At 42.3% G+C, this 26,868-nt stretch overlaps 1 long non-coding RNA gene across 1 annotated transcript; it reads right to left on the bottom strand.

Annotated features, from left to right (window-relative positions):
• Positions 1–347: 347 nt before the first annotated feature.
• LOC130275387 (uncharacterized) lies at positions 348–2,017 on the bottom strand. The gene is made up of 3 exons (XR_008844762.1): positions 1,941–2,017; positions 1,143–1,215; positions 348–418 (listed from the first exon to the last, which is right to left on the bottom strand). It is a non-coding gene; the product is annotated as an uncharacterized LOC130275387 (long non-coding RNA).
• Between the last annotated feature and the right edge of the window lie 24,851 nt (positions 2,018–26,868).

Raw genomic sequence — 26,868 nt, forward strand, 5'->3', positions numbered from 1 at the left:
GGTTTTGACTTTCACCTGCAGGTGTTAACAGATTGTAGATGCGTGGCTGCAGGACTAGGCCTAGGGCCTCCCTCACTTTAGGTGATAAAATAGTCCTGAGGAGTGTGGGGCCAGGGGACATGGACTGAGTCCGCCTGATAGGACTGACAGGGGTACAGAATGGCACATTCTGTACTGGGCAACCACATTAAAATTTAAGGTTAGCTAAACTGCACACAAGTACAAGTAAAAAATATCAAAGTCCAAAATCGTGCATTTTTGGTGACTTCATATACCATAAAAACATTAATAAAAAGCGATCAAAAAGTCCCATCAAAAACTATAATTAATATGAATATTAATTACCTGTCTCGTGGTTCCTTTATTGCAGCTGACGGGGTTATGTGTCAGGTATACCTTCTCACTCGGCATCAGTCACCTGTAAGAAAGACACAACTATGATAACATGTTTCTGATACATGCTACAGACGCTAATATATGTAACACTCTAGGGCCAGAACTATTTATCTCAGTCATTTTGAAATATTATTTCTTCATACATTTTAAGGGATATATATCTTATTTTTATTTTTGTGGGAAGGAGGGCAGTATTAAAATATTAGGTTCAAACGCTGGGTGCCGGCTTCGGGGATCACACAGCCCCCTTGTGACGTCACACCCCACCCCCCTCTATGGAAGTTTATGGGAGTGGGTGTGATCTTAATCAATCCTCCTCCCATTGACTTGCGTTAAGGGGGCATGGAGTGTTATGACGAGGGTGGTGACCCCCGAAGCCCGCACCAAGCGTTTGGAACTAAATTTCCCGAACTCTGGGGAGTGGAGTACCCCTTTCAGTCTTAAATCTGCCGTCAGTCAGCCCACGAACTAAAGTAAACTTGTAAACTCTGCGGTCATTCTAGTTTATTATTTTACATATTGAAAAAGGGATTCCTGCAGTTAAAAAACAGATATTAGGGATCATAAATGTTCCTAATCTCTGTACCTGAGATATAATTGTGTTATATAAAAAGCTATCCATAGACGATATACTTATAAACAACACATATATCTTCCTGTAAAAGGTTGAGACTGTGACATCTCTGCAGGCCTAGATTTTGCATCTAGCCTGATTGTTATCAGTAATTAATATAAATATTAATTACCTGTCTCGTGGTTCCTTTATTGCAGCTGACGGGGTTATATGTCAGGCTAACCTTCTCACCGGGAATCAGTCACCTGTAAAAAATACACAACTATGATAATATGTTCCTGATACATGCTACAGATGTTAATATATATATAACACTCTAGGGCCAGAACTATTTATCTCAGTAATTTTTAAATATTATTTATTTATTCATACATTTTAAGGGATATATATCTTAATTTTTGTGGGAAGGAGGGCAGGATTAAAATATTAGGTTTAAATGCTGGGTGCCGGCTTCGGGGATCACCCAGTCCCCTCGTGACGTCACACCCCATCCCCCTCCATGGAAGTTTATGGGAGTGGGTGTGATCTTCATCACACCTCCGCCCATTGACTTGCATTAAGGGGGCATGGAGTGACACAACGAGGGTGGGCGACCCCCGAAGCCCGCACCAAGCGTTTGGAACTAAATTTTCCGAACGCTGGGGAGTGGAGTACCCCTTTCAGTCTTAAATCTGCCGTCAGTCAGCCCACGAACCAAAGTAAACTTTAAACTCTGCGGTCATTCTAGTCTATTCTTTTACAAATTGAAAAAGGGATTCCTGCAGTTAAAAAACAGATATTAGGGATGATAAATGTTCCTAATCTCTGTACCTGAGATATGATTGTGTTATATAAAAAGCTATCCATAGACGATGTACTTATAAACAACACATATATCTTCATGTAAAAAGTAGAGACTGTGACATCTCTGCAGGTCTAGATTTTACATCTAGACTGGTTGTTATCAGTAATTAATATAAATATTAATTACCTGTCTCGTGGTTCCTTTATTGCAGCTGACAGGGTTATATGTCAGGCTCACCTTCTCACCAGGCATCAGTCACCTGTAAAAAAGACACAACTATGATAACATGCTTCTGATACATGCTACAGATGCTAATATATAACACTTTAGGGCCAGAACTATTTATCTAAGTCATTTTGAAATATTATTTATTTATTCATACATTTTAAGGGATATATATCTTATTTTTATTTTTGTGGGAAGGAGGGCAGGATTAAAATATTAGGTTCAAATGCTGGGTGCCGGCTTCGGGGATCACCCAGCCCCCTCGTGACGTCACACCCCATCCCCTTCCAAGGAAGTTTATGGGAGTGGGTGTGATCTTCATCACACCTCCTCCCATTGACTTGCATTAAGGGGGCATGGAGTGAAATAACGAGGGGGCGACCCCCGAAGCCCGCAAAAAGCGTATTGGAACTAAATTTCCCGAACGCTGGGGATTCCTGAAGATAAAAAACAGATATTAGGGATTATATATGTTCCTAATCTCTGTATCTGAGATATGATGGTGTTATATAAAAAGCTACCCATAGACGATATACTTATAAACAACACATATATCTTCATGTAAAAGGTAGAGACTGTGACATCTCTGCAAGTCTAGATTTTACATCTAGCCTGATTGTTATCAGTAATTAATATAAATATTAATTACCTGTCTCGTGGTTCCTTTATTGCAGCTGATGGTGATATGTGTCAGTTATACCTTCTCACTCGGCATCAGTCACCTGTAAAAAAGACTCAACTATGATAACATGTTCCTGATACATGCTACAGATGCTAATATATATAACACTCTAGGGCCAGAACTATTTATCTCAGTCATTTTGAAATATTACTAATTTATTCATTCATTTTAAGGGATATATATCTTATTTTTATTTTTGGGGGAAGGAGGGCAGGATTAAAATATTAGGTTCAAACGCTGGGTGCCGGCTTCGGTGATCACCCAGCCCCCTCGTGACGTCACACCCCATCCTCCCCAAGGAAGTTTATGGGAGTGGGTGTGATCTTCATCACACCTCCACCCGTTTACTTGCATTAAGGGGGCATGGAGTGACATAACAAGGGGGGGGAGTGGCGACCCCCGAAGCCCGCACCAAGCGTTTGAAACTAAATTTCCCGAACGCTGGGGATTCCTGCAGATAAAAAACAGATATTTGGGATCATATATGTTCCTAATCTCTGTATCTGAGATATGATTGTGTTATATAAAAAGCTACCCATAGAAGATAAACTTATAAACAACACATATATCTTCATGTAAAAGGTAGAAACTGTGACATCTCTGCAGGTCTAGATTTTACATATAGCCTGATTGTTATCAGTAATTAAAATAAATATTAATTACTTGTTTTGTGGTTCCTTTATTGAAGCTGACGGGGATATGTGTCAGGTATACCTTCCCAATGGGCATCAGTCACCTGTAAAAAGACAACTATGATAACATGTTCCTGATACATGCTACAGACGCTAATATATGTAACACTCTAGGGCCAGAACTATTTATCTAGGTCATTTTGAAATATTATTTATTTATTCATACATTTTAAGGGATATATATCTTATTTTTGTGGGAAGGAGGGCAGGATTAAAATATTAGGTTCAAATGCTGGGTGCTTGCTTTGGGGATCACCCATCCCCTCGTGACGTCACACCCCATCCCCCTCCATGGAAGTTTATGGGAGTGGGGGTGATCTTCATCACACCTCCGCCCATTGACTTGCATTAAGGGGGCATGGAGTGACTTAACGAGGGGGGGGGGCGACCCCCGAAGCCCGCACCAAGCGTTTGGAACTAAATTTCCCGAACTCTGGGGAGTGGAGTACCCCTTTCAGTCTTAAATCTGCCGTCAGTAAGCCCACGGACTAAAGTAAACTTGTAAACTCTGCGGTCATTCTAGTCTATTATTTTACATATTGAAAAAGGGATTCCTGCAGTTAAAAAACAGATATTAGGGATCATAAATGTTCCTACTCTCTGTACCTGAGATATAATTGTGTTATATAAAAAGCTATCCATAGACGATATACTTATAAAAAACACATATATCTTCATGTGTAAGGTAGAGACTGTGACATCTCTGCAGGTCTAGATTTTACATCTAGCCTGATTGTTATCAGTAATTAATATAAATATTAATTACCTGTCTCGTGGTTCCTTTATTGCAGCTGACGGGGTTATATGTCAGGCTCACCTTCTCACCGGGCATCAGTCACCTGTAAAAAAGACACAACTATGATAACATGTTCCTGATACATGCTACAGATGCTAATATATATAACACTCTAGGGCCAGAACTATTTATCTCAGTCATTTTGAAATATTATTTATTTATTAATACATTTTAAGGGATATATATCTTATTTTTTGTGGAAAGGAGGGCAGGATTAAAATATTAGGTTCAAACGCTGGGTGTCGGCTTCGGGGATCACCCAGCCCCCTCGTGACGTCACACCCCCAATCCACCTCCATGGAAGTTTATGGGAGTGGGTGTGATCTTCATCACACCTCCGCCCATTGACTTGCATAAAGGGAACATGGAGTGACATAACAAGGGGGGTGGAGCGACCCTCGAAGCCCGCACCAAGCGTTTGGAACTAAATTTCCCGAACGCTGGGGATTCCTGCAGGTAAAAAACAGATATTAGGGATCATATATGTTCCTAATCTCTGTATCTGAGATATGATTGTGTTATATAAAAAGCTACCCATAGACGATATACTTATAAAAACCACATATATATTGATGTAAAAGGTAGAGACTGTGACATCTCTGCAGGTCTAGATTTTACATCTAGCCTGATTGTTATCAGTAATTAATATTGGTTCCTTTATTGCTGCTGACAGGGGTATGTGTCAGGTATACCTTCTCACTCTGCATCAGTCACCTGTAAAAAAAGACACAACTATGATAACATGTTCCTGATACATGCTACAGACGCTAATATATATGTAACACTCTAGGGCCAGAAATATTTATCTCAGTCATTTTGAAATATTATTAATTTATTCAAACATTTTAAGGTATATATATCTTATTTTTATTTTTGTGGGAAGGAGGGCAGGATTAAAATATTAGGTTCAAACGCTGGGTGCCGGCTTCGGGGATCACCCAGCTCCCTCGTGACGTCACACCCCATCCCCCTCCATGGAAGTTCATGGGAGTGGGTGTGATCTTCATCACACCTCCACCCGTTGACTTGCATTAAGGGGGCATGGAGTAACTTAACGAGGGGGGGGGGCGACCCCCGAAGCCCGCACCAAGCGTTTGGAACTAAATTTCCCGAACTCTGGGGAGTGGAGTACCCCTTTCAGTCTTAAATCTGCCGTCAGTACGCCCACGGACTAAAGTAAACTTGTAAACTCTGCGGTCATTCTAGTTTATTATTTTACATATTGAAAAAGGGATTCCTGCAGTTAAAAAACAGATATTAGGGATCATAAATGTTCCTAATCTCTGTACCTGAGATATAATTGTGTTATATAAAAAGCTATCCATAGACGATATACTTATAAAAAAACACATATATCTTCATGTATAAGGTAGAGACTGTGACATCTCTACAGGTCTAGATTTTACATCTAGCCTGATTGTTATCAGTAATTAATATAAATATTAATTACCTGTCTCGTGGTTCCTTTATTGCAGCGTACGGGGTTATATGTCAGGCTCACCTTCTCACCGGGCATCAGTCACCTGTAAAAAAGACACAACTATGATAACATGTTCCTGATACATGCTACAGATGCTAATATATATAATACTCTAGGGCCAGAACTATTTATCTCAGTCATTTTGAAATATTATTTATTTATTCATACATTTTAAGGGATATATATGTTATTTTTGTGGGAAGGAGGGGCGGATTAAAATATTAGGTTCCAACGCTGGGTGTCGGCTTCGGGGATCACCCAGCCCCCTCGTGACGTTACACCCCATTCCCCTCCATGGAAGTTTATGGGAGTGGGTGTGATCTTCATCACACCTCTGCCCATCGACTTGCATTAAAGGGGCATGGAGTGACATAACGAGGGGGCTTCGGGCAACCCCCGAAGCCTGCACCAAGCGTTTGGAACTAAATTTCCCGAACGCTGGGGATTCCTGCATATAAAACAGATATTAGGGATCATATATGTTCCTAATCTCTTTATTTTAGATATGATTGTGTTACATAAAAAGCTACCCATAGATGATATACTTATAAAAAACACATATATCTTCATGTATAAGGTAGAGACTGTGACATCTCTACAGGTCTAGATTTTACATCTAGCCTGATTGTTATCAGTAATTAATATAAATATTAATTACCTGTCTCGTGGTTCCTTTATTGCAGCTGATGGGGGTATGTGTCAGGTATACCTTCTCACCGGGCATCAGTCACCTGTAAAAAAGACACAACTATGATAACATGTTCCTGATACATGCTACAGATGCTAATATATATAACACTCTAGGGCCAGAACTATTTATCTCAATCATTTTGAAATATTGTTTATTTATTCATACATTTTAAGGGATATATATCTTATTTTTGTGGGAAGGAGGGCAGGACTAAAATATTAGGTTCAAACGCTGGGTGTCGGCTTCGGGGATCACCCAGCCCCCTCGTGACGTCACACCCCCAATCCACCTCCATGGAAGTTTATGGGAGTGGGTGTGATCTTCATCACACATCCGCCCATTGACTTGCTTGACTTGCATTAAGGGGGCATGGAGTGACGTAACGAGGGGGAGGGGGCGACCCCCGAAGCCCGCACCAAGCGTTTTTTTTTTTTTTACACTAACAGGCTGGTGTAGCCCCCAACTTTTCCTTTTCACAAGTGGTAAAAGGAAAAAAAAGACCCCCAAAATTTGTAGTGCAATATCTCCCGAGTACGGCCCTAAACTGTTTCCTTGAAATACGACAGGGCTCCGAAGTAAGAGAGCACCATGCGCATTTGAGGACTAAATTAATGATTGCATAGGAGTGGACATAGGGGTATTTTACGCCAGTGATTCCCAAACAGGGTGCCTCCAGCTGTTGCTAAACTCCCAGCATGCCTGGACAGTCAGTGGCTGTCCAGAAATGCTGGGAGTTGTTGTTTTGCAACAGCTGGAGGCTCCATTTTGGAAACCATGCCGTATAAGACGTTTTAAATTGTTTATTGGTGGGGGGGGGGGCAGTGTAAGGGGGTGTATATGTAGTGTTTTACTCTTTATTATGTGTTAGTGTAGTGTAGTGTAGTGTTTCTAGGGTACATTCACACTGGCAGGTTACGGTGAATTTCCCGCTAGGAGTTTGCACTGCGGCGAAAAATTTGCTGCAGCCCAAACTTGAAGCAGGATATTTACTGTAAACCTGCCTGTGTGAATGTACCCTGTACGTTCACATGGGGCGGGGGGGGGGGGGGGGAAACCTCTAGCTGTTTCAAAACTACAACTCCCAGCATGTACTGACAGACCCTGCATGCTGGGAGTCGTACTTTAGCAACAGCTGGAGGCACACTGGTTGGAAAACCTTCAGTTAGGTTCTGTTACCTAACTCAATATTTTCCAACCAGTGTGCCTCCAGCTGTTGCAAAACTACAACTCCCAGCATGTACTAATCACCGAAGGGCATGCTGGGAGATGTAGTTATGCAACAGCTGGAGGTACCCAACTACAACTCCCAGCAAGCCGAGACAGCTGTTTGCTTTCTGGGCATGCTGGGAATTGCAGTTTTGCAACATCTGGAGAGCTACAGTTTTTAGACCACTGCACAGTGATCTCCAAACTGTGGACCTCCAGATGTTTCAAAACTACAACTCCCAGCATGCCCAGACAACAAACAGCTATGTGGGCATGCTAGAAGTTGTAGTTTTGCAACATCTGGAGGGATATAGTTTAGAGACCACTGTATAGTTTAGAGACCACTACATATTCCAGCATGCCCAAACAGCTGTCTGGGCATGCTGGGAGTTGTAGTTTTGCAGCATCTGGAGGGCTACAGTTAGGGACCACGGTCTCAGACTGTAGCCCTCCAGATCAACTTACCGGCTTCCGTAGGATCCCGGCAGCCGTCCTCTTCAGACGCACATGACGCCGCCCGTCGATCAACATCGCCGCAGCCTCCGGACGGGTAAGTGGACGTCGGCTCCCAATCCCCTTCGGTTCCCCGTTCTGCCCCGCCTATTGTGGGTGGGCAGGACGGGGAAAACGAAAGTTAACCCCCCCGCCCCCGCTCTGCTATTGGTTGTCGCCTCTGACGATCAATAGCAGACCAATAGCAGGGATAGGAGGGGTGGCAACCCTGCCACCTCACTCCTATGCCTACAGGGGGATCGTGGGTGTCTAAGACAACCGCAATCCCCCTTCTATTCCGGGTCACCGGGTCACAATAGACCCGTATGACCCGGAATCGGCGCAAATCGCAAGTGTGAATTCACTTGCTATTTGCGCCGATCACCGACGGGGGGGGGCACTCTTATGACCCCCCTGGGCATTTGCACGGGGTGCCTGCTGATTGATATCAGCAGTCACCCCAGCCCGGTCCCCGCCTGGCGCGCGGCGGGGACCAAAATTCCCACGGGCGTATGGATACGCCCTGGGTCCTTAAGTACCAGGACGTCAAGGCGTATCCATACGCCCTAGGTCCTTAAGTGGTTAAGTACCAGGGAGTAAAGGCATACCTGTATGCCCTTGGTCCTTAACCCCTTAAGGACACAGCCCATTTTCACCTCTAGGACGCAGCCCTTTTTTGCACATCTGACCACTGTCACTTTAAACATTAATAACTCTGGAATGCTTTTACTTATCAATCTGATTCTGAGATTGTTTTTTCGTGACATATTCTACTTTAACATAGTGGTAAATTTTTGTGGTAACTTGCATGATGAAAAAATTGAAAATTTTGCATTTTTCTAACTTTGAAGTTCTCTGTTTGTAAGGAAAATGGATATTCCAAATATATTTTTTTTAGGATTCACATATACAATATGTCTACTTTATATTTTCATCATAAAATTTACAAGTGTTTACTTTTGGAAGACACCAGAGGGCTTCAAAGTTCAGCAGCAATTTTACAATTTTTCACAAAATTTTCAAACTCGCTATTTTTCATGGACCAGTTCAGGTTTGAAGTGGATTTGAAGGGTGTTCATATTAGAAATACCCCATAAATGACCCCATTACAAAAACTGCACCCCCCAAAGTATTCAAAATGACATTCAGTAAGTGTTTTAACCCTTTAGGTGTTTCACAGGAAAAGCAGCAAAGTGAAGGAGAAAATTCAAAATCTTCATTTTTTACACTTGCATGTTCTTGTAGACCCAATTTTTGAATTTTTACAAGGGGTAAAAGGATAAAATTTATACTTGAATTTGTAGCCCAATTTCTCTTGGATAAGTACATACCTCATATGTCTATGTAAATTGTTCGGCGGGCGCAGTAGAGGGCTCAGAAGCGAAGGAGCGACAAGGGGATTTTGGAGAGTACGTTTTTGGGGGCATGTTGCATTTAGGAAGCCCCTATGGTGCTAAAACAGCAAAAAAAAAAAAAACATGGCATACCATTTTGGAAACTAGACCCCTTGAGGAACGTAAGAAGGAATTAAGTGAGCCTTAATACCCCACAGGTGTTTCATGACTTTTTCATATGTGAAAAAAAAAATTATTTTTTCACTAAAATGTGTGTTTCCCCCCAAATTTCAAATTTTTGCAAGGGTTAATAGCAGAAAATACCCCCCAAAATTTGTAACCCCATCTCTTCTGAGTATGGAGGTACCCCATAAGTTGACCTGAAGTGCATTACGGGCGAACTACAATGCTCAGAAGAGAAGGAGTCATATTTGGCTTTTTGAGAGAAAATTTTGCTCGGGGGGCATGTCGCATTTAGGAAGCCCCTATGGTGCCAGGATAGCAAAAAAAAACGACATGGCATACCATTTTGGAAACTAGACTCCTTGAGGAACATAACAAGGGATAAAGTGAACTTTAATACCTCACAGGTGTTTCACGACTTTTGCATATGTAAAAAACAAATTTTTTTTTTACCAAAAATGGTTGGTTTAGCAAAAATTTTACATTTTAAAAAAAGGTAATAGCAGAAAATACCCCCAAAATTTGAAGCCCAATTTCTCCCGATTCAGAAAACACCCAATATGGGGATGAAAAGTGCTCTGCTGGCGCACTACAGGTCTCAGAAGAGAAGGAGTAACATTTGGCTTTTTGGAAGCAAATTTTGCTCTGGGGGCATGCCGCATTTAGGAAGCACCTATGGTGCCAAGACAGAAAAAAAAACCACATGGCATACCATTTTGGAAACTAGACCCCTTGGGGAACGTAACAAGGGGTAAAGTGAACCTTAATACCCCACAGGTGTTTCACGACTTTTACATATGTAAAAAAATATATATATTTTTTACACTAAAATGCTTGTTTTCTCCCAAATTTTACATTTTTACAAGGGATAATAGCAGAAAATACCCCCCAAAATTTGTAACCCCATCTCTTCTGAGTATGGAAATACCCAATAAGTGGACGTGAAGTGCACTGGGGGCGAACTACAATGCTCAGAAGAGAAGGAGCATCATTGAGCTTTTGGAGAGAGAATTTGGCCATGTGCATTTCCAAAGCCCCCCCCCGTGGTGCCAGAACAGTGGACCCCCCCCACATGTGACCCCATTTTTAAAACGACACCCCTCACGGAAGGTAATAAGGGGTGCAGGGAGAATTTACACCCCACTGGCATTTGACGGATCTTTGGAACAGTGGGCTGTGCAAATTAAAAATTTTATTTTTCATTTTCACAGACCCCTGTTTCAAAGATCTGTCAGACACCTGTGGGGTGTAAATGCTCACTGTACCCCTTGTTACATTCCGTGAGGGGTGTAGTTTCCAAAATGGGGTCACATGTGGGTATTTATTGTTTTGCACTTATGTCAGAACCGCTGTAAAATCAGCCACCCCTGTGCAAATCACCAATTTAGACCTCAAATTTACATGGTGCACTCTCCCTTCTGAGCCTTGTTGTGCGTCCCCAGAACACTTTGCGCCCACATATGGGGTATCTCTGTCCTCAGGAGAATTTGCATTACAAATTTTGGAGGCTTTTTTTCTTTTACCGCTTGTGAAATTTTAAAGTATGGGGCAACACCAGTATGTTAGTGTACAAAAATGTTTTTTTTTTCACTAACATGCTGGTGTAGACCCTAACTTTACCTTTTCATAAGGGGTAAAAGGAGAAAAAGCCCCCCAAAATTTGTTAGCCAATTTCTCCCGAGTACGGCGATACCCCATATGTGGCCCTAAACTGTTGCCTTGAAATACGACAGGGCTCCAAAGTGAGAGCGCCATGCGCATTTGAGGCCTAAATTAGGGATTTGCATAGGGGTGGACATAGGGGTATTCTACACCAGTGATTCTCAAACAGGGTGCCTCCAGCTGTTGCTAAACTCCCAGCATGCTTGGACAGTCAATGGCTGTCCGGAAATGCTGGGAGTTTTTGTTTTGCAACAGCTGGAGGCTCCATTTTGGAAGCACTGCTGTAGGATACGTTTTTCATTTTTATTGGGGGGGAAGGGGTGGGGGGGGGCAGTGTACGTGTGTATATGTAGTGTTTTACTCTTTATTTTATGTTAGTGTAGTGTTTTTAGGCTACATTCACACTGACGGCGGATTACACTGAGTCTCCCGCTAGGAGTTTGAGCTGCGGCTGCTGCAGCTCAAACTTGAAGCAGGGAACTCACTGTAATCCGCCGCCAGTGTGAATGTAACCTGTACATTCACATAGGAGGGGGGGGGGGGCAAAACTACAACTCTTAGCATGCACTGACAGAACGTGCATGCTGGGAGTTGTAGTTTTGCAACAGCTGGAGGCACACTGGTTGGAAAATACTGAGTTAGGTAATAGAACCTATTACCTAACTCGGTATTTCCCAACCAGTGTGCCTCCAGCTGTTGCAGAACTACAACTCTCAGCATGTACTGATTGCCAAAGGGAATGCTGGGAGATGTAGTTATGCACTAGCTGGAGGCACGCAAGTACAACTCCCAGCATGCCGAGACAGCCATTTGCTGTTCCTGAATGCTGGGAGTTGTAGTTTTGCAAGATTTAGAGGGGTTCAGGCTGGAGATCACTGACAGTGGTCTCTAAACTGTGGCCCTCTAGATGTTGCAAAACTACAAATCTCAGCATGCTGGGAGTTGTAGTTTTGTAATATCTGGAGGGCTACAGTTTAGAGACCACTGTCAGTGATCTCCAGCCTGAACCCCTCTAAATCTTGCAAAACTACAACTCCCAGCATGCCAACACAGCAAACAGCTGTCAAGGCATGGTGGGAGTTGTAGTTTTGCAACATCTGGAGGGCGACAGTTTAGAGATCACTCTGTAAACTGTCGCCCTGCAGATGTTGCTAGGCAACAGACTCCCGGACACGCGGCGTCATACTCACCTCCACCGCCGCCGTGATCACAGCCGCCGCCGGGTAAGTGACCGCCGCTGCCGCCGCCGCTACTACACGGTTCCCCCCGCTGTGCCCGGACACCGATGGGTGGGTATAGCGGAGGGGAACCGAACTTTAACCGCTCGACCGATCAATAGCAGGGATAGGAGGGGTGGCAACCCTGCCACCTCACTCCTATCTCTTCAAGGGGGATCGAGGGTGTCTTGGACACCCTCGATCCCCCTTATTTTATTGCGGAGCCGCCGTTGATGGGCAGGGGGAGAGCGCTCCCCCTGCAAACACCATAGATGCCGTGATCAGAACTGATCACGGCATCTATGGGGTTAATGCTGCCGGGACCGGCGCGATCGCGGCCCCGGCAGCTGCGGTGGGACTCCGGCTGTGATTGACAGCTGAGTCCCACCCGCGATCTCCTGCGCTGCCCGCGGCAGAGCAGGAGATCGCTTGGACGTATGCATACGTCCATTTGCGCGAACGTGTAATTCGCCTGGATGTATGCATACGTCCAATAGCGGGAAGGGGTTAACAGCTTAATGCATTATGTGAAATTTTACATATTTAAATGTACCAGGATTACAATATTATTTGAGAGATATAAGATTACTAGTCCTCCATGTACTCACATTGTTTTGATAACTGTTGCCCTTGGTTATGACCCATTATGGCGAGGTAACACATGCTCAGTTCAGCTGCAGTCTCCTGAAGTTAATGGCAGTTTGTCTCCACTGTGCTTATAAGCAAGGAGGATTGTGGGAAAGTGTGTGCTCTGTTGCCTGGCAACATTAGGGTTAGAGCAGTGGTGTCCAAACTGCGACCCTCTAGATCAGTGGTATTCAACCTGTGGACCTCCAGATGTTGCAAAACTACAACTCCCAGCATGCCTGGGCAGCCAACGGCTGTTGGCTGTCCGGGCATGATGGAAGTTGTAGTTTTGCAACATCTGGAGGTCCTCAAGTTGAAGACCACTGCTCTAGATGTTGTAAAACTACAACTCCTATCATGCCTGGACATGCCTGAACAACTATTGGTTGCAGCTATCATCAGTTGGCTGCAACCAATGGCTGTCTGGGCATGCTGGGAGTTGAAGTTTTGCAACATCTGGAGGACTGCAGTTTGGATACCACTGGGTTAGAGCTCAGAGAGGAAACTCGGTGATCAAATCCAGGGATATAAGTTATTTTACTTAAAAACAGCACATTTATAAACCCCTCCCCCCCCCCTTTTTTTTTTTTTTTTTTTAACAGTTATACCCCTTTGCATATATGTGTGGGGCACACATCTGATTTTACCAAATTTGCTTTGTGGGACAATCCTGTTAAGGAAAATTCAATGTATGCATTTATTTTTATGATTCAGTATTAAAAGTCAAACATGAAATCCAGCATTATAATAGTTAAATATACATTATTTCAACCTTAATTTTTTTTTACGTTATAACAGGAGGTCATGTTAAAGGTTAGAGATCTCTTCTACCACTTCCCTGTCACCCCCATTAGTAGGTCACATACACTGAACATATAGGTGTGTTTTAGACAGTTAGGTGCTTCCCTTTCTATTTACCGAAAACTACATATAGGGGAGACTTATCAAAACCAGTGAAGAGAAAAAAGTGACTAGTTGCCCATAGCAACCAATCAAATAACTTATTTTTCAGAGGCCTTGTTGAAAATGATAAAAGCTGATCTGATTGGTTGCTATGGGCAACGGGTCAACGTTATGGGGGAGATTTATTAAAACCTGTCTAGAGGAAAAGTTGCTGAGTTGCCCATAGCAACCAATCAGATTTCTTCTTTCATTTTTGAAAAGGCCTCTACATAATAAAATAAGTGATCTGATTGGTTGCTATGGGCAACTCAGCAACTTTTCCTCTGCACAGGTTTTGATAAATCTTCCCCTTTGTCTCCACTGGTTTTGATAAATCTCCCCCTTTGTGTAATAGAATTGAATAGACAGTATATACTTGGTCATTTGTGAACATCAGCAAAGTGTATAGTTAAATAATTAGATTTAATCCAATTTACATTATTATTTTGACACCTCATATGTAATAGATCTAGTCATCATTTGCAAGTCTAGAACTCTAGATGTATTCTGATCAATATTTAGGATTTATTTACCTCTCCTGTGTCATCTTATCCTCTTCCTCATCTTCTGCTCTTTGTCTGCGCTCCCTCTGATCGCTAATGCCTGAACTGTACTAGTGGCTGGTAGAGATAGCTCCAAACACTTGATGATGTCACATGTGTGATGTCACAAGGGAAAGTTACCAAAGAAAGCCGGTAAGGCCACTATATGATTTTATAGTGTTATTTTTAATGGGGCCTGTCAGGCTTCCTTTGTGATATCTAGCATTTTACCAGGCAAAATATTAAAGAATGTTGTGCAATATATAAAAAAAAAATCCCCATTATGTGAAAAATAAGGAGGAGGAAGAAAAAAAAAAAAAAAGAAAAGAAATGAAAAGCAATGAATTGGGTAGGGTTAGTGAGAAACCTGTTGTAAACCCGACCATGTATGTATAGTAAAAACACAATGCACGACACTACACTAACACAAAATAGTCCGAACACTAAATATATACACCCTGGTAGTCCGAACTATTAATGTGGTGTCTGGTATGGAAGGGCAGATGTTGTTAACTCTTAGGGCAAATGGTATTAACCCTTTGTGTTCGTGACGCCAGGGCGTGGTTATCCTATACACCACCCGAGGTATGGCCGATGATTCCTGGGCCAGGTGCAGGGCAAATAATCAGTCCGATGCAAGGTTACATAGTTACATAGTTACATAGTTACATAGTTAGTACGGTCGAAAAAAGACATATGTCCATCAAGTTCAACCAGGGAAATAAGGGGTAGGGGTGTGGCGCGATATTGGGGAAGGGATGAGATTTTATATTTCTTCATAAGCATTAATCTTATTTTGTTCCAGGAATGTATCTAATCCTGTTTTAAAGCTGTTAATTGTTCCTGCTGTGACCAGTTCCTGAGGTAGACCGTTCCATAAATTCACAGTCCTCATGGTAAAGAAGGCGTGTCGCCCCTTGAGACTAAACTTTTTCTTCTCCAGACGGAGGGAGTGCCCCCTCGTCCTTTGGGGGGTTTAACCTGGAACAGTTTTTCTCCATATTTTTTGTATGGGCCATTTATATACTTATATACGTTTATCATATCCCCCCTTAAACGTCTCTTCTCAAGACTAAACAATTGTAACTCCTTTAATCGCTCCTCATAGCTAAGATGTTCCATGCCCCATATTAGTTTAGTCGCGCGTCTCTGCACCCTTTCCAACTCCGCAGTGTCCCTTTTATGGACAGGTGACCAAAACTGAACAGCATATTCCAGGTGAGGCCGTACCAATGCTTTATAAAGGGGGAGTATTATGTCCCTGTCCCTTGAGTCCATGCCTCTTTTGATACATGACAATATCCTGCCGGCTTTGGAAGCAGCAGCCTGACATTGTGCTATTCTGTAGTCTGTGATCTACAAGTACACCCAGATCCTTCTCTACCAGTGACTCTGCCAGTTTAATCCCCCCTAAGACATACGATGCATGCAGGTTATTAGTACCCAGATGCATAACTTTACATTTATCCACATTGAACCTCATTTGCCAAGTGGATGCCCAGACACTTAGTCTATCCAAGTCATCTTGTAACTTATGCACATCCTCTATAGACTGTACCGTGCTACAAAGCTTGGTGTCATCTGCAAAGATAGAAACAGAGCTGTTAATACCATCCTCTATATCATTGATAAATAAATTAAACAACAGCGGTCCCAGTACTGAACCTTGGGGTACACCACTAATAACCGGGGACCAATCAGAGTACGAATCATTGACCACCACTCTCTGGGTACGATCCATGAGCCAGTGTTCAATCCAGTTACAAACTAAAATTTCCAAACCCAAAGACCTTAACTTACCTGTCAGACGTCTATGAGGGACAGTATCAAACGCTTTAGCAAAATCCAGAAACACTATATCCACAGCCATTCCTCTGTCAAGGCTTCTACTCACCTCTTCATAAATGCAAATTAGATTGGTTTGACAACTTCTATCTTTAGTAAACCCATGCTGGCTATCACTTATAATACAATTATCCCCTATGTATTCCTGTATGTAATCCCTTATAAGTCCTTCAAACAATTTACCCACAATGCACGTTAAACTTACCGGTCTATAGTTTCCTGGTGAAGACCTAGAGCCCTTTTTGAAGATTGGCACCACATTCGCCTTGCGCCAGTCCCTTGGCACAATACCAGACACCAGAGAATCTCTAAATATCATGAACAGGGGTACAGATATTACTGAACTTACCTCTCTAAGAACTCTTGGGTGTAGTCCATCCGGTCCTGGGGATTTGCTTACATTTATATCACTTAACTTACCTTGTACCATCTCTACATTAAGCCAGTTCAGTACATTACATGATGTGTTACCAGCACTGACCTGTACATGATGTGTTACCAGCACTGACCTGGCCAATGTCAGCTCCTTTTTCCATAGTGTATACAGAACTAAAGAACCCATTCAGTAGCTCTGCCTTCTCTTGATCGCCTGTGACAACCTCCCCATTATCATTATTAAGGGGTCCTACATGCTCTGTCCTTGGTTTTTTTGCATTTATATATCTAAAAAAATATTTAGGATTAGTTTTGCTTTCTTTGGCCACCTGTCTCTCATTTTTAATTTTTGCTGTTTATATTACATTTTTACAGATTTTATTAAGCTCCTTGTACTGTTTAAATGTTATAGCTGACCCATCAGATTTGTATTTTTTGAAGGCTATTTTTTTGTTGTTTATTGCTCTTTTAACATCATGTGTCAGCCATGTAGGATTTAGTTTTAATCGTTTATATTTGTTCCCCTTTGGTATATATTTAGCTGTATAGTTATTTAGAGTTGATTTAAAGATGTCCCATTTACCTTCTGTATCAGTATTTGAGAACCCCTCCCCCCAGTCTATGTCCTGTAGTGCAGCCCTCAGCCCAGGGAAATTTGCCTTTTTAAAGTTATATGTTTTTGCCTTCCCCGTCTGTCTTTGTTTTCTACATTTTAAGTCAAAAGTAACTATATTGTGGTCGCTATTACCAAGGTTTTCCCGCACAGTTACATTACCAACCAGCTCTGCATTGTTGGAAATGATCAGATCCAACAAGGCATCACTTCTTGTTGGGTCCTCCACAAACTGGCCCATAAAATTATCCTGCAATAAATTTAGGAATTGTCGCCCCTTTGTAGTTTTAGCCAACCCCGGACCCCAATCTATATCTGGATAGTGAAAATCTCCCATTATTACCACTGTACCTGCCCGGGCGGCCCTCTCTATTTGTTTATGAAGCCGAACTTCTATCTCTTCAGTGATATTAGGGGGTCTGTAGATAACACCAAATACTATTTTTTCAGTATTTCCCTCCTTTTGTAATTCTACCCACAATGATTCCACATCCTCAGAATCATCACACACTATGGCATCGTTCACACTGACTTTCATACCACTTCTTACATACAGACAGACTCCACCACCTTTTCTGTTCATTCTATCCTTGCGAAACAATGTAAACCCCTGCAGATTGACAGCCCAGTCATGCGAGGAGTCCAGCCATGTCTCAGTGACCCCAACTATATCAATATGTTCCTCCAGTATCAAGGCCTCAAGCTCCCCCATTTTATTTGCTAGGCTTCTGGCATTTGTGAACATACACTTTACATTTCCATCCTTTATGTTATTGGGGTTAATGGGATTCAAGGGTGTAAGTTTTATTTTCCTATGAAGCCTAATCCTATTAAATATTCTAACCCCTCCCTCCGCTCCACCCCCAGGTACATTTATAATTCCCACCTCTCTATCTACACTATCTTCCCCCTCTTTGCTGTAGGTTCCCTCCCCCCAAGTCCTTAGTTTAAACACTCCTCCACCCTTCTAGCCATCTTCTCCCCAAGCAAAGCTGCACCCTCCCCATTGAGGTGCAGCCCGTCCCTACGGTAGAGCCGGTAACCGACAGCGAAGTCAGCCCAGTTCTCCATGAACCCAAACCCTTCCTTCCTACACCAGCTTCTGAGCCACTTGTTTACCTCCCTGATCTCCCGCTGCCTCTCTGGTGCGGCTCGTGGTACTGGTAGTATTTCAGAAAAGACTACCTTGGAGGTCCTTGCCTTAAGCTTGCGGCCTAAGTCCCTGAATTCATTTTTAAGGACACTCCACCTACCTCTTACTTTGTCATTGGTGCCAATATGTACCATGACTGCTGGGTCCTCTCCAGCCCCGCCCAACAACCTGTCAACCCGATCCGCGATGTGCCGAACTCGTGCGCCAGGCAGACAACACACTGTTCGGCAATCCCGGTCTTTGTGACAGATTGCCCTGTCTGTCCCCCTAATAATTGAGTCCCCCACCACTAGTACCTGTCTGGCCTGCCCTGTACTCCTCCCTCCCTCCTTACTGGAGCAGACACCCCCCTGGCGGTCAGAGGCGGTATCCTGCTGCAGTTCTGCTAGCTCTGTAATGGCATCCCCCTCATCTGCCAAGCGGGCAAACTTGTTGGGGTGTGCCAGTTCAGGACTAGCCTCCCTGACACTTTTTCCCCTACCCCTCTTTCTAACTGTTGTTCAAGGATTGCATACATTGAACAGGATGTACATTGGACTGCATTTTCCAACATGGAGGCCATCTAGTTATGGGGAACGGAACAACGGCTTTTTACTGAGGCAGACAAAGTGATAAAGTCTGTACAACTCAGTTTAAGCCCAAGGAGATGCACGGTGAACTTTAGGAAGCTTATGAACTTGCTGGAACTTGTAGTGGACTTGGACTGACTTGTGCAACCCACCCTGACTTTGGTAAATGACACTTGACTATCTTGAATAGACTTCTTCCCTGTATTTGTGCTTACCGCCAGGTTTTGACTTTCACCTGCAGGTGTTAACAGATTGTAGATGCGTGGCTGCAGGACTAGGCCTAGGGCTTCCCTCACTTTAGGTGATAAAATAGTCCTGAGGAGTGTGGGGCCAGGGGACATGGACTGAGTCTGCCTGATAGGACTGACAGGGGTACAGAATGGCACATTCTGTACTGGGCAACCACATTAAAATTTAAGGTTAGCTAAACTGCACACAAGTACAAGTAAAAAAAAACAAAGTCCAAAATCGTGCATTTTTGGTGACTTCATATACCATAAAAACATTAATAAAAAGCGATCAAAAAGTCCCATCAAAAACTATAATTAATATAAATATTAATTACCTGTCTCGTGGTTCCTTTATTGCAGCTGACGGGGTTATGTGTCAGGTATACCTTCTCACTCGGCATCAGTCACCTGTAAAAAAGACACAACTATGATAACATGTTTCTGATACATGCTACAGACGCTAATATATGTAACACTCTAGGGCCAGAACTATTTATCTCAGTGATTTTGAAATATTATTTATTCATACATTTTAAGGGATATATATCTTATTTTTCTTTTTGTGGGAAGGAGGGCAGTATTAAAATATTAGGTTCAAACGCTGGGTGCCGGCTTCGGGGATCACCCAGCCCCCTTGTGACGTCACACCCCACCCCCCTCTATGGAAGTTTATGGGAGTGGGTGTGATCTTAATCAATCCTCCTCCCATTGACTTGCATTAAGGGGGCATGGAGTGTTATGACGAGGGGGGTGACCCCCGAAGCCCGCACCAAGCGTTTGGAACTAAATTTCCCGAACTCTGGGGAGTGGAGTACCCCTTTCAGTCTTAAATCTGCCGTCAGTCAGCCCACGAACTAAAGTAAACTTGTAAACTCTGCGGTCATTCTAGTCTATTCTTTTACAAATTGAAAAAGGGATTCCTGCAGTTAAAAAACAGATATTAGGGATCATATATGTTCCTAATCTCTGTATCTGAGATATGATTGTGTTATATAAAAAGCTACCCATAGACGATATACTTATTAACAACACATATATCTTCATGTAAAAGGTAGAGACTGTGACATCTCTGCAGGTCTAGATTTTACATCTAGCCTGATTGTTATCAGTAATTAATATAAATATTAATTACCTGTCTCGTGGTTCCTTTATTGCAGCTGACGGGGGTATGTGTCAGGTATACCTTCTCACTCGGCATCAGTCACCTGTAAAAAAATAAGACACAACTATGATAACATGTTCCTGATACATGCTACAGACGCTAATGTATGTAACACTCTAGGGCCAGAACTATTTATCTCAGTTATTTTGAAATATTACTAATTTATTCATACATTCTAAGGGACATATATCTTATTTTTATTTTTGTGGGAAGGAGGGCAGGATTAAAATATTAGGTTCAAACGTTGGGTGCCGGCTTCGAGGATCATCCAGCTCCCTCTTGACGTCACACCCCATCCCCCTCCATGGAAGTTTATGGGAGTGGGTGTGATCTTCATCACACCTACACCTGTTGACTTGTATTAAGGGGGCATGGAGGGACATAACGAGGGGGGGGCGACCCCCGAAGCCTGCACAAAGCGTTTGGAACTAAATTTCCCGAACTCTGGGGAGTGGAGTACCCCTTTCAGTCTTAAATCTGCCGTCATTCAGCCCACGGACTAAAGTAAACTTGTAAATTCTGCGGTCATTCTAGTCTATTCTTTTACATATTGAAAAAGGGATTCCTGCAGATAAAAAACAGATATAAGGGATGATAAATGTTCCTAATCTCTGTACCTGAGATATGATTGTGTTATATAAAAAGCTATCCATAGACAATATACTTATAAAAAAAACACATATATCTACATGTATAAGGTAGAGACTGTGACATATCTGCAGGTCTAGATTTTACATCTAGCCTGATTGTTATCAGTAATTAATATAAATATTAATTACCTGGCTCGTGGTTCCTTTATTGCAGCTGACGGGGGTACGTGTCAGGTATACCTTCTCACTTGGCATCAGTTACCTGTAAAAAAGACACAACTATGATAACATGTTCCTGATACATGCTACAGATGCTAATATATGTAACACTCTAGGGCCAGAACTATTTATATCAGTCATTTTGAAATATTATTTATTTATTCATACATTTTAAGGGATATATATCTTATTTTTATTTTTGTGGAAAGGAGGGCAGGATTAAAATATAAGGTTCAAATGCTGGGTGCCGGATTCGGGGATCACCCATCCCCCTCGTGACGTCACACCCCATCCCCCTCCATGGAAGTTTATGGGAGTGGGTGTGATCTTCATCACACCTCCACCCCTTGATTTGCATTAAGGGGGCATGGAGTGACATAATGAGGGGGGGGGGGGCGACCCCCGAAGCCCGCACCAAGCGTTTGGAACTAAATTTCCCGAACGCTGGGGATTCCTGCTGATAAAAAACAGATATTAGGGATCATATATGTTCCTAATCTCTGTATCTGAGATATGATTGGGTAATATAAAAAGCTATCCATAGACGATATACTTATAAACAACACATATATCTTCATGTAAAAGGTAGAGCCTGTGACATCTCTGCAGGTCTAGATTTTACATCTAGCCTGATTGTTATCAGTAATTAATATAAATATTAATTACCTGTCTCGTGGTTCCTTTATTGCAGCTGACAGGGGTATGTGTCAGGTATACCTTCTCACTCGGCATTAGTCACCTGTAAAAGAGATACAACTATGATAACATGTTCCTGATACATGCTACAGACGCTAATATATGTAACACTCTAGGGCCAGAACTATTTATCTCAGTCATTTTGAAATATTAATAATTTATTCATACATTTTAAGGGATATATATATTATTTTTATTTTTGTGGGAAGGAGGGCAGGATTAAAATATTAGGTTCAAATGCTGGGTGCTGGCTTTGGGGATCACCCAGCTCCCTCGTGAAGTCACAACCCATCCCCCTCCATGGAAGTTTATGGGAGTGGGTGTGATCTTCATCACACCTCCACCCCTTGATTTGCATTAAGGGGGCATGGAGTGACATAACGAGGGGGGGGGGGGCGACCCCCGAAGCCCGCACCAAGCGTTTGGAACTAAATTTCCCAAACTCTGGGGAGTGGAGTACCCCTTTCAGACTTAAATCTGCCGTCAGTCAGCCCACGGACTAAAGTAAACTTTAAACTCTGCGGTCATTCTAGTCTATTCTTTTACATATTGAAAAAGGGATTCCTGCAGTTTAAAAAACAGATATTAGGGATGATAAATGTTCCTAATCTCTGTACCTGAGATATGATTGTGTTATATAAAAAGCTATCCATAGACAATATACTTATAAAAAAAAACACATATATCTTCATGTATAAGGTAGAGACTGTGACATCTCTGCAGGTCTAGATTTTACATCTAGCCTGATTGTTATCAGTAATTAATATAAATATTAATTACCTGTCTCGTGGTTCCTTTATTGCAGCTGACGGGGGTACGTGTCAGGTATACCTTCTCACTTGGCATCAGTCACCTGTAAAAAAGACACAACTATGATAACATGTTCCTGATACATGCTACAGATGCTAATATATGTAACACTCTAAGGCCAGAACTATTTATATAAGTCATTTTGAAATATTATTTATTTATTCATACATTTTAAGGGATATATATCTTATTTTTATTTTTGTGGGAAGGAGGGCAGGATTAAAATATTAGGTTCAAATGCTGGGTGCCGGCTTCGGGGATCACCCATCCCCCTCGTGATGTCACACCCCATCCCCCTCCATGGAAGTTTATGGGAGTGGGTGTGATCTTGATCACACCTCCGCCCATTGACTTGCATTAAGGGGGCATGGAGTGACATAACGAGGGGGAGGGCGACCCCGGAAGCCCGCACCAAGCGTTTGGAACTAAATTTCCCGAACGCTGGGGATTCCTGCTGATAAAAAGATATTAGGGATCATATATGTTCCTAATCTCTGCATCTGAGATATGATTGTGTTATATAAAAAGCTACCCATAGACGATATACTTATAAACAACACATATATCTTCATGTAAAAGGTAGAGACTGTGACATCTCTGCAGGTCTAGATTTTACATCTAGCCTGATTGTTATCAGTAATTAATATAAATATTAATTACCTGTCTCAAGGTTCCTTTATTGCAGCTGAAGGGGGTACGTGTCAGGTATACCTTCTCACTTGGCATCAGTCACCTGTAAAAAAGACACAACTATGATAACATGTTCCTGATACATGCTACAGATGCTAATATATATAACATCTAGGGCCAGAACTATTTATTTCAGTCATTTTGAAATATTATTTATTTATTCATACATTTTAAGGGATATATATCTTATATTTGTGGGAAGGAAGGCAGGATTAAAATATTAGGTTCAAACGATGGGTGCCGGCTTCGGGGATCACCCAGCCCCCTCGTGACGTCACACCCCCAATCCACCTCCATGGAAGTTTATGGGAGTGGGTGTGATCTTCATCACACCTCCGCCCATTGACTTGCATTAAGGGGGCATGGAGTGACATAACGAGGGGGGTGGGGCGACCCCCGAAGCCCGCACCAAGCGTTTGGAACTAAATTTCCCGAACGCTGGGGATTCCTGCAGATAAAAAACAGATATTAGGGATCATATATGTTCCTAATCTCTGTATCTGAGATATGATTGTGTTATATAAAAAGCTACCCATAGACGATATACTTATAAACAACACATATATCTTCATGTAAAAGGTAGAGACTGTGACATCTCTGCAGGTCTAGATTTTACATCTAGCCTGATTGTTATCAGTAATTAATATAAATATTAATTACCTGTCTCGTGGTTCCTTTATTGCAGCTGATGGGGGTATGTGTCAGGTATACCTTCTCACTCGGCATTAGTCACCTGTAAAAGAGATACAACTATGATAACATGTTCCTCATACATGCTACAGACGCTAATATATGTAACACTCTAGGGCCAGAACTATTTATCTCAGTCATTTTGAAATATTAATAATTTATTCATACATTTTAAGGGATATATATATATTATTTTTATTTTTGTGGGAAGGAGGGCAGGATTAAAATATTAGGTTCAAATGCTGGGTGCTGGCTTTGGGGATCACCCAGCTCCCTCGTGAAGTCAAACCCCATCCTTCTCCATGGAAGTTTATGGGAGTGGGTGTGATCTTCATCACACCTCCACCCCTTGATTTGCATTAAGGGGGCATGGAGTGACATAACGAGGGGGGGGGGGGGCGACCCCCGAAGCCCGCACCAAGCGTTTGGAACTAAATTTCCCGAACGCTGGGAATTCCTGCAGATAAAAAACAGATATTAGGGATTATATATGTTCCTAATCTCTGTATCTGAGATATGATTGTGTAATATAAAAAGCTATCCATAGACGATATACTTACAAACAACACATATATCTTCATGTAAAAGGTAAAGACTGTGACATCTCTGCAGGTCTAGATTTTACATCTAGCCTGATTGTTATCAGTAATTAATATAAATATTAATTACCTGTCTCGTGGTTCCTTTATTGCAGCTGATGGGGGTATGTGTCAGGTATACCTTCCCACTGGGCATCAGTCACCTGTAAAAAAGACACAACTATGATAACATGTTCCTGATACATGCTACAGACGCTAATATATGTAACACTCTAGGGCCAGAACTATTTATCTCAGTCATTTTGAAATATTATTAATTTATTCATACATTTTAAGGGATATATATCTTATTTTTATTTTTGTGGGATGGAGGGCAGGATTAAAATATTAGGTTCAAACGCTGGGTGCTGGCTTTGGGGATCACCCAGCTCCCTCATGAAATCACACCCCATTCCCCTCCATGGAAGTTTATGGGAGTGGGTGTGATCTTCATCACATCTCCACCCCTTGATTTGCATTAAGGGGGCATAGAGTGACATAACGAGGGGGGGGAGCGACCCCCAAAGCCCGCACCAAGCGTTTGGAACTAAATTTCCCGAACTCTGGGGAGTGGAGTACCCCTTTCAGACTTAAATCTGCCGTCAGTCAGCCCACGGACTGAAGTAAACTTTAAACTCTGCGGTCAATCTAATCTATTCTTTTACATATTGAAAAAGGGATTCCTGCAGTTAAAAAACAGATATTAGGGATCATATATGTTCATAATCTCTGTATCTGAGATATGATTGTGTTGTATAAAAAGCTATCCATAGACGATATACTTATAAACAACACATATATCTTCATGTAAAAGGTAGAGACTGTGACATCTCTGCAGATCTAGATTTTACATCTAGCCTGATTGTTATCAGTAATTAATATAAATATTAATTACCTGTCTCGTGGTTCCTTTATTGCAGCTGACGGGGTCATATGTCAGGCTCACCTTCTCACCGGGCATCAGTCGACTGGAAAAAAAAAAACACAACAATGATAACATGTTCCTGATACATGCTACAGATGCTAATATATATATAACACTCTAGGGCCAGAACTATTTATCTCAGTCATTTTGAAATATTGTTTATTTATTCATACATTTTAAGGGATATATATCTTATTTTTGTGGGAAGGAGGGCAGGATTAAAATATTAGGTTCAAACGCTGTGTGCTTGCTTCGGGGATCACCCAGCCCCCTTGTGACGTCACACCCCATCCCCCTCCATGGAAGTTTATGGGAGTGGGTGTGATCTTCATCACACCTCCGCCCATTGACTTGCATTAAGGGGGCATGGAGTGACATAACGAGGGGGGTGGGAGGGGGGCGACCCCCGAAGCCCGCACCAAGCGTTTGGAACTAAATTTCCCGAACGCTGGGGATTCCTGCAGATAAAAAACAGATATTAGGGATCATAAATGTTCCTAATCTCTGTATCTGAGATATGATTGTGTTATATAAAAAGCTACCCATAGACGATAAACTTATAAACAACACATATATCTTCATGTAAAAGGTAGAAACTGTGACATCTCTGCAGGTCTAGATTTTACATCTAGCCTGATTGTTATCAGTAATTAATATAAATATTAATTACCTGTCTCGTGGTTCCTTTATTGCAGCTGACGGGGTATGTGTCAGCTATACTTTCTCACTCGGCATTAGTCACCTGTAAAAGAGATACAACTATGATAACATGTTCCTGATACATGCTACAGACGCTAATGTTTGTAACACTCTAGGGCCAGAACTATTTATCTCAGTCATTTTGAAATATTACTAATTTATTCATACATTTTAAGGGATATATATCTTAATTTTATTTTTGTGGGAAGGAGGGCAGGATTAAAATATTAGGTTCGAATGCTGGGTGCCGGGTTCGGGGATCACCCATCCCCCTCGTGATGTCACACCCCATCCCCCTCCATGGAAGTTTATGGGAGTGGGTGTGATCTTCATCACACCTCCGCCCATTGACTTGCTTTAAGGGAGCATGGAGTGACATAACGAGGGGGGTGGGGCGACCCCCGAAGCCTGCACCAAGCATTTGGAACTAAATTTCCCGAACGCTGGGGATTCCTGCAGATAAAAAACAGATATTAGGGATCATATGTGTTCCTAATCT

The sequence above is a fragment of the Hyla sarda genome, chromosome 6 (assembly GCF_029499605.1).
Source record: "Hyla sarda isolate aHylSar1 chromosome 6, aHylSar1.hap1, whole genome shotgun sequence".
Classification (NCBI taxonomy): Eukaryota; Metazoa; Chordata; class Amphibia; order Anura; family Hylidae; genus Hyla; species Hyla sarda.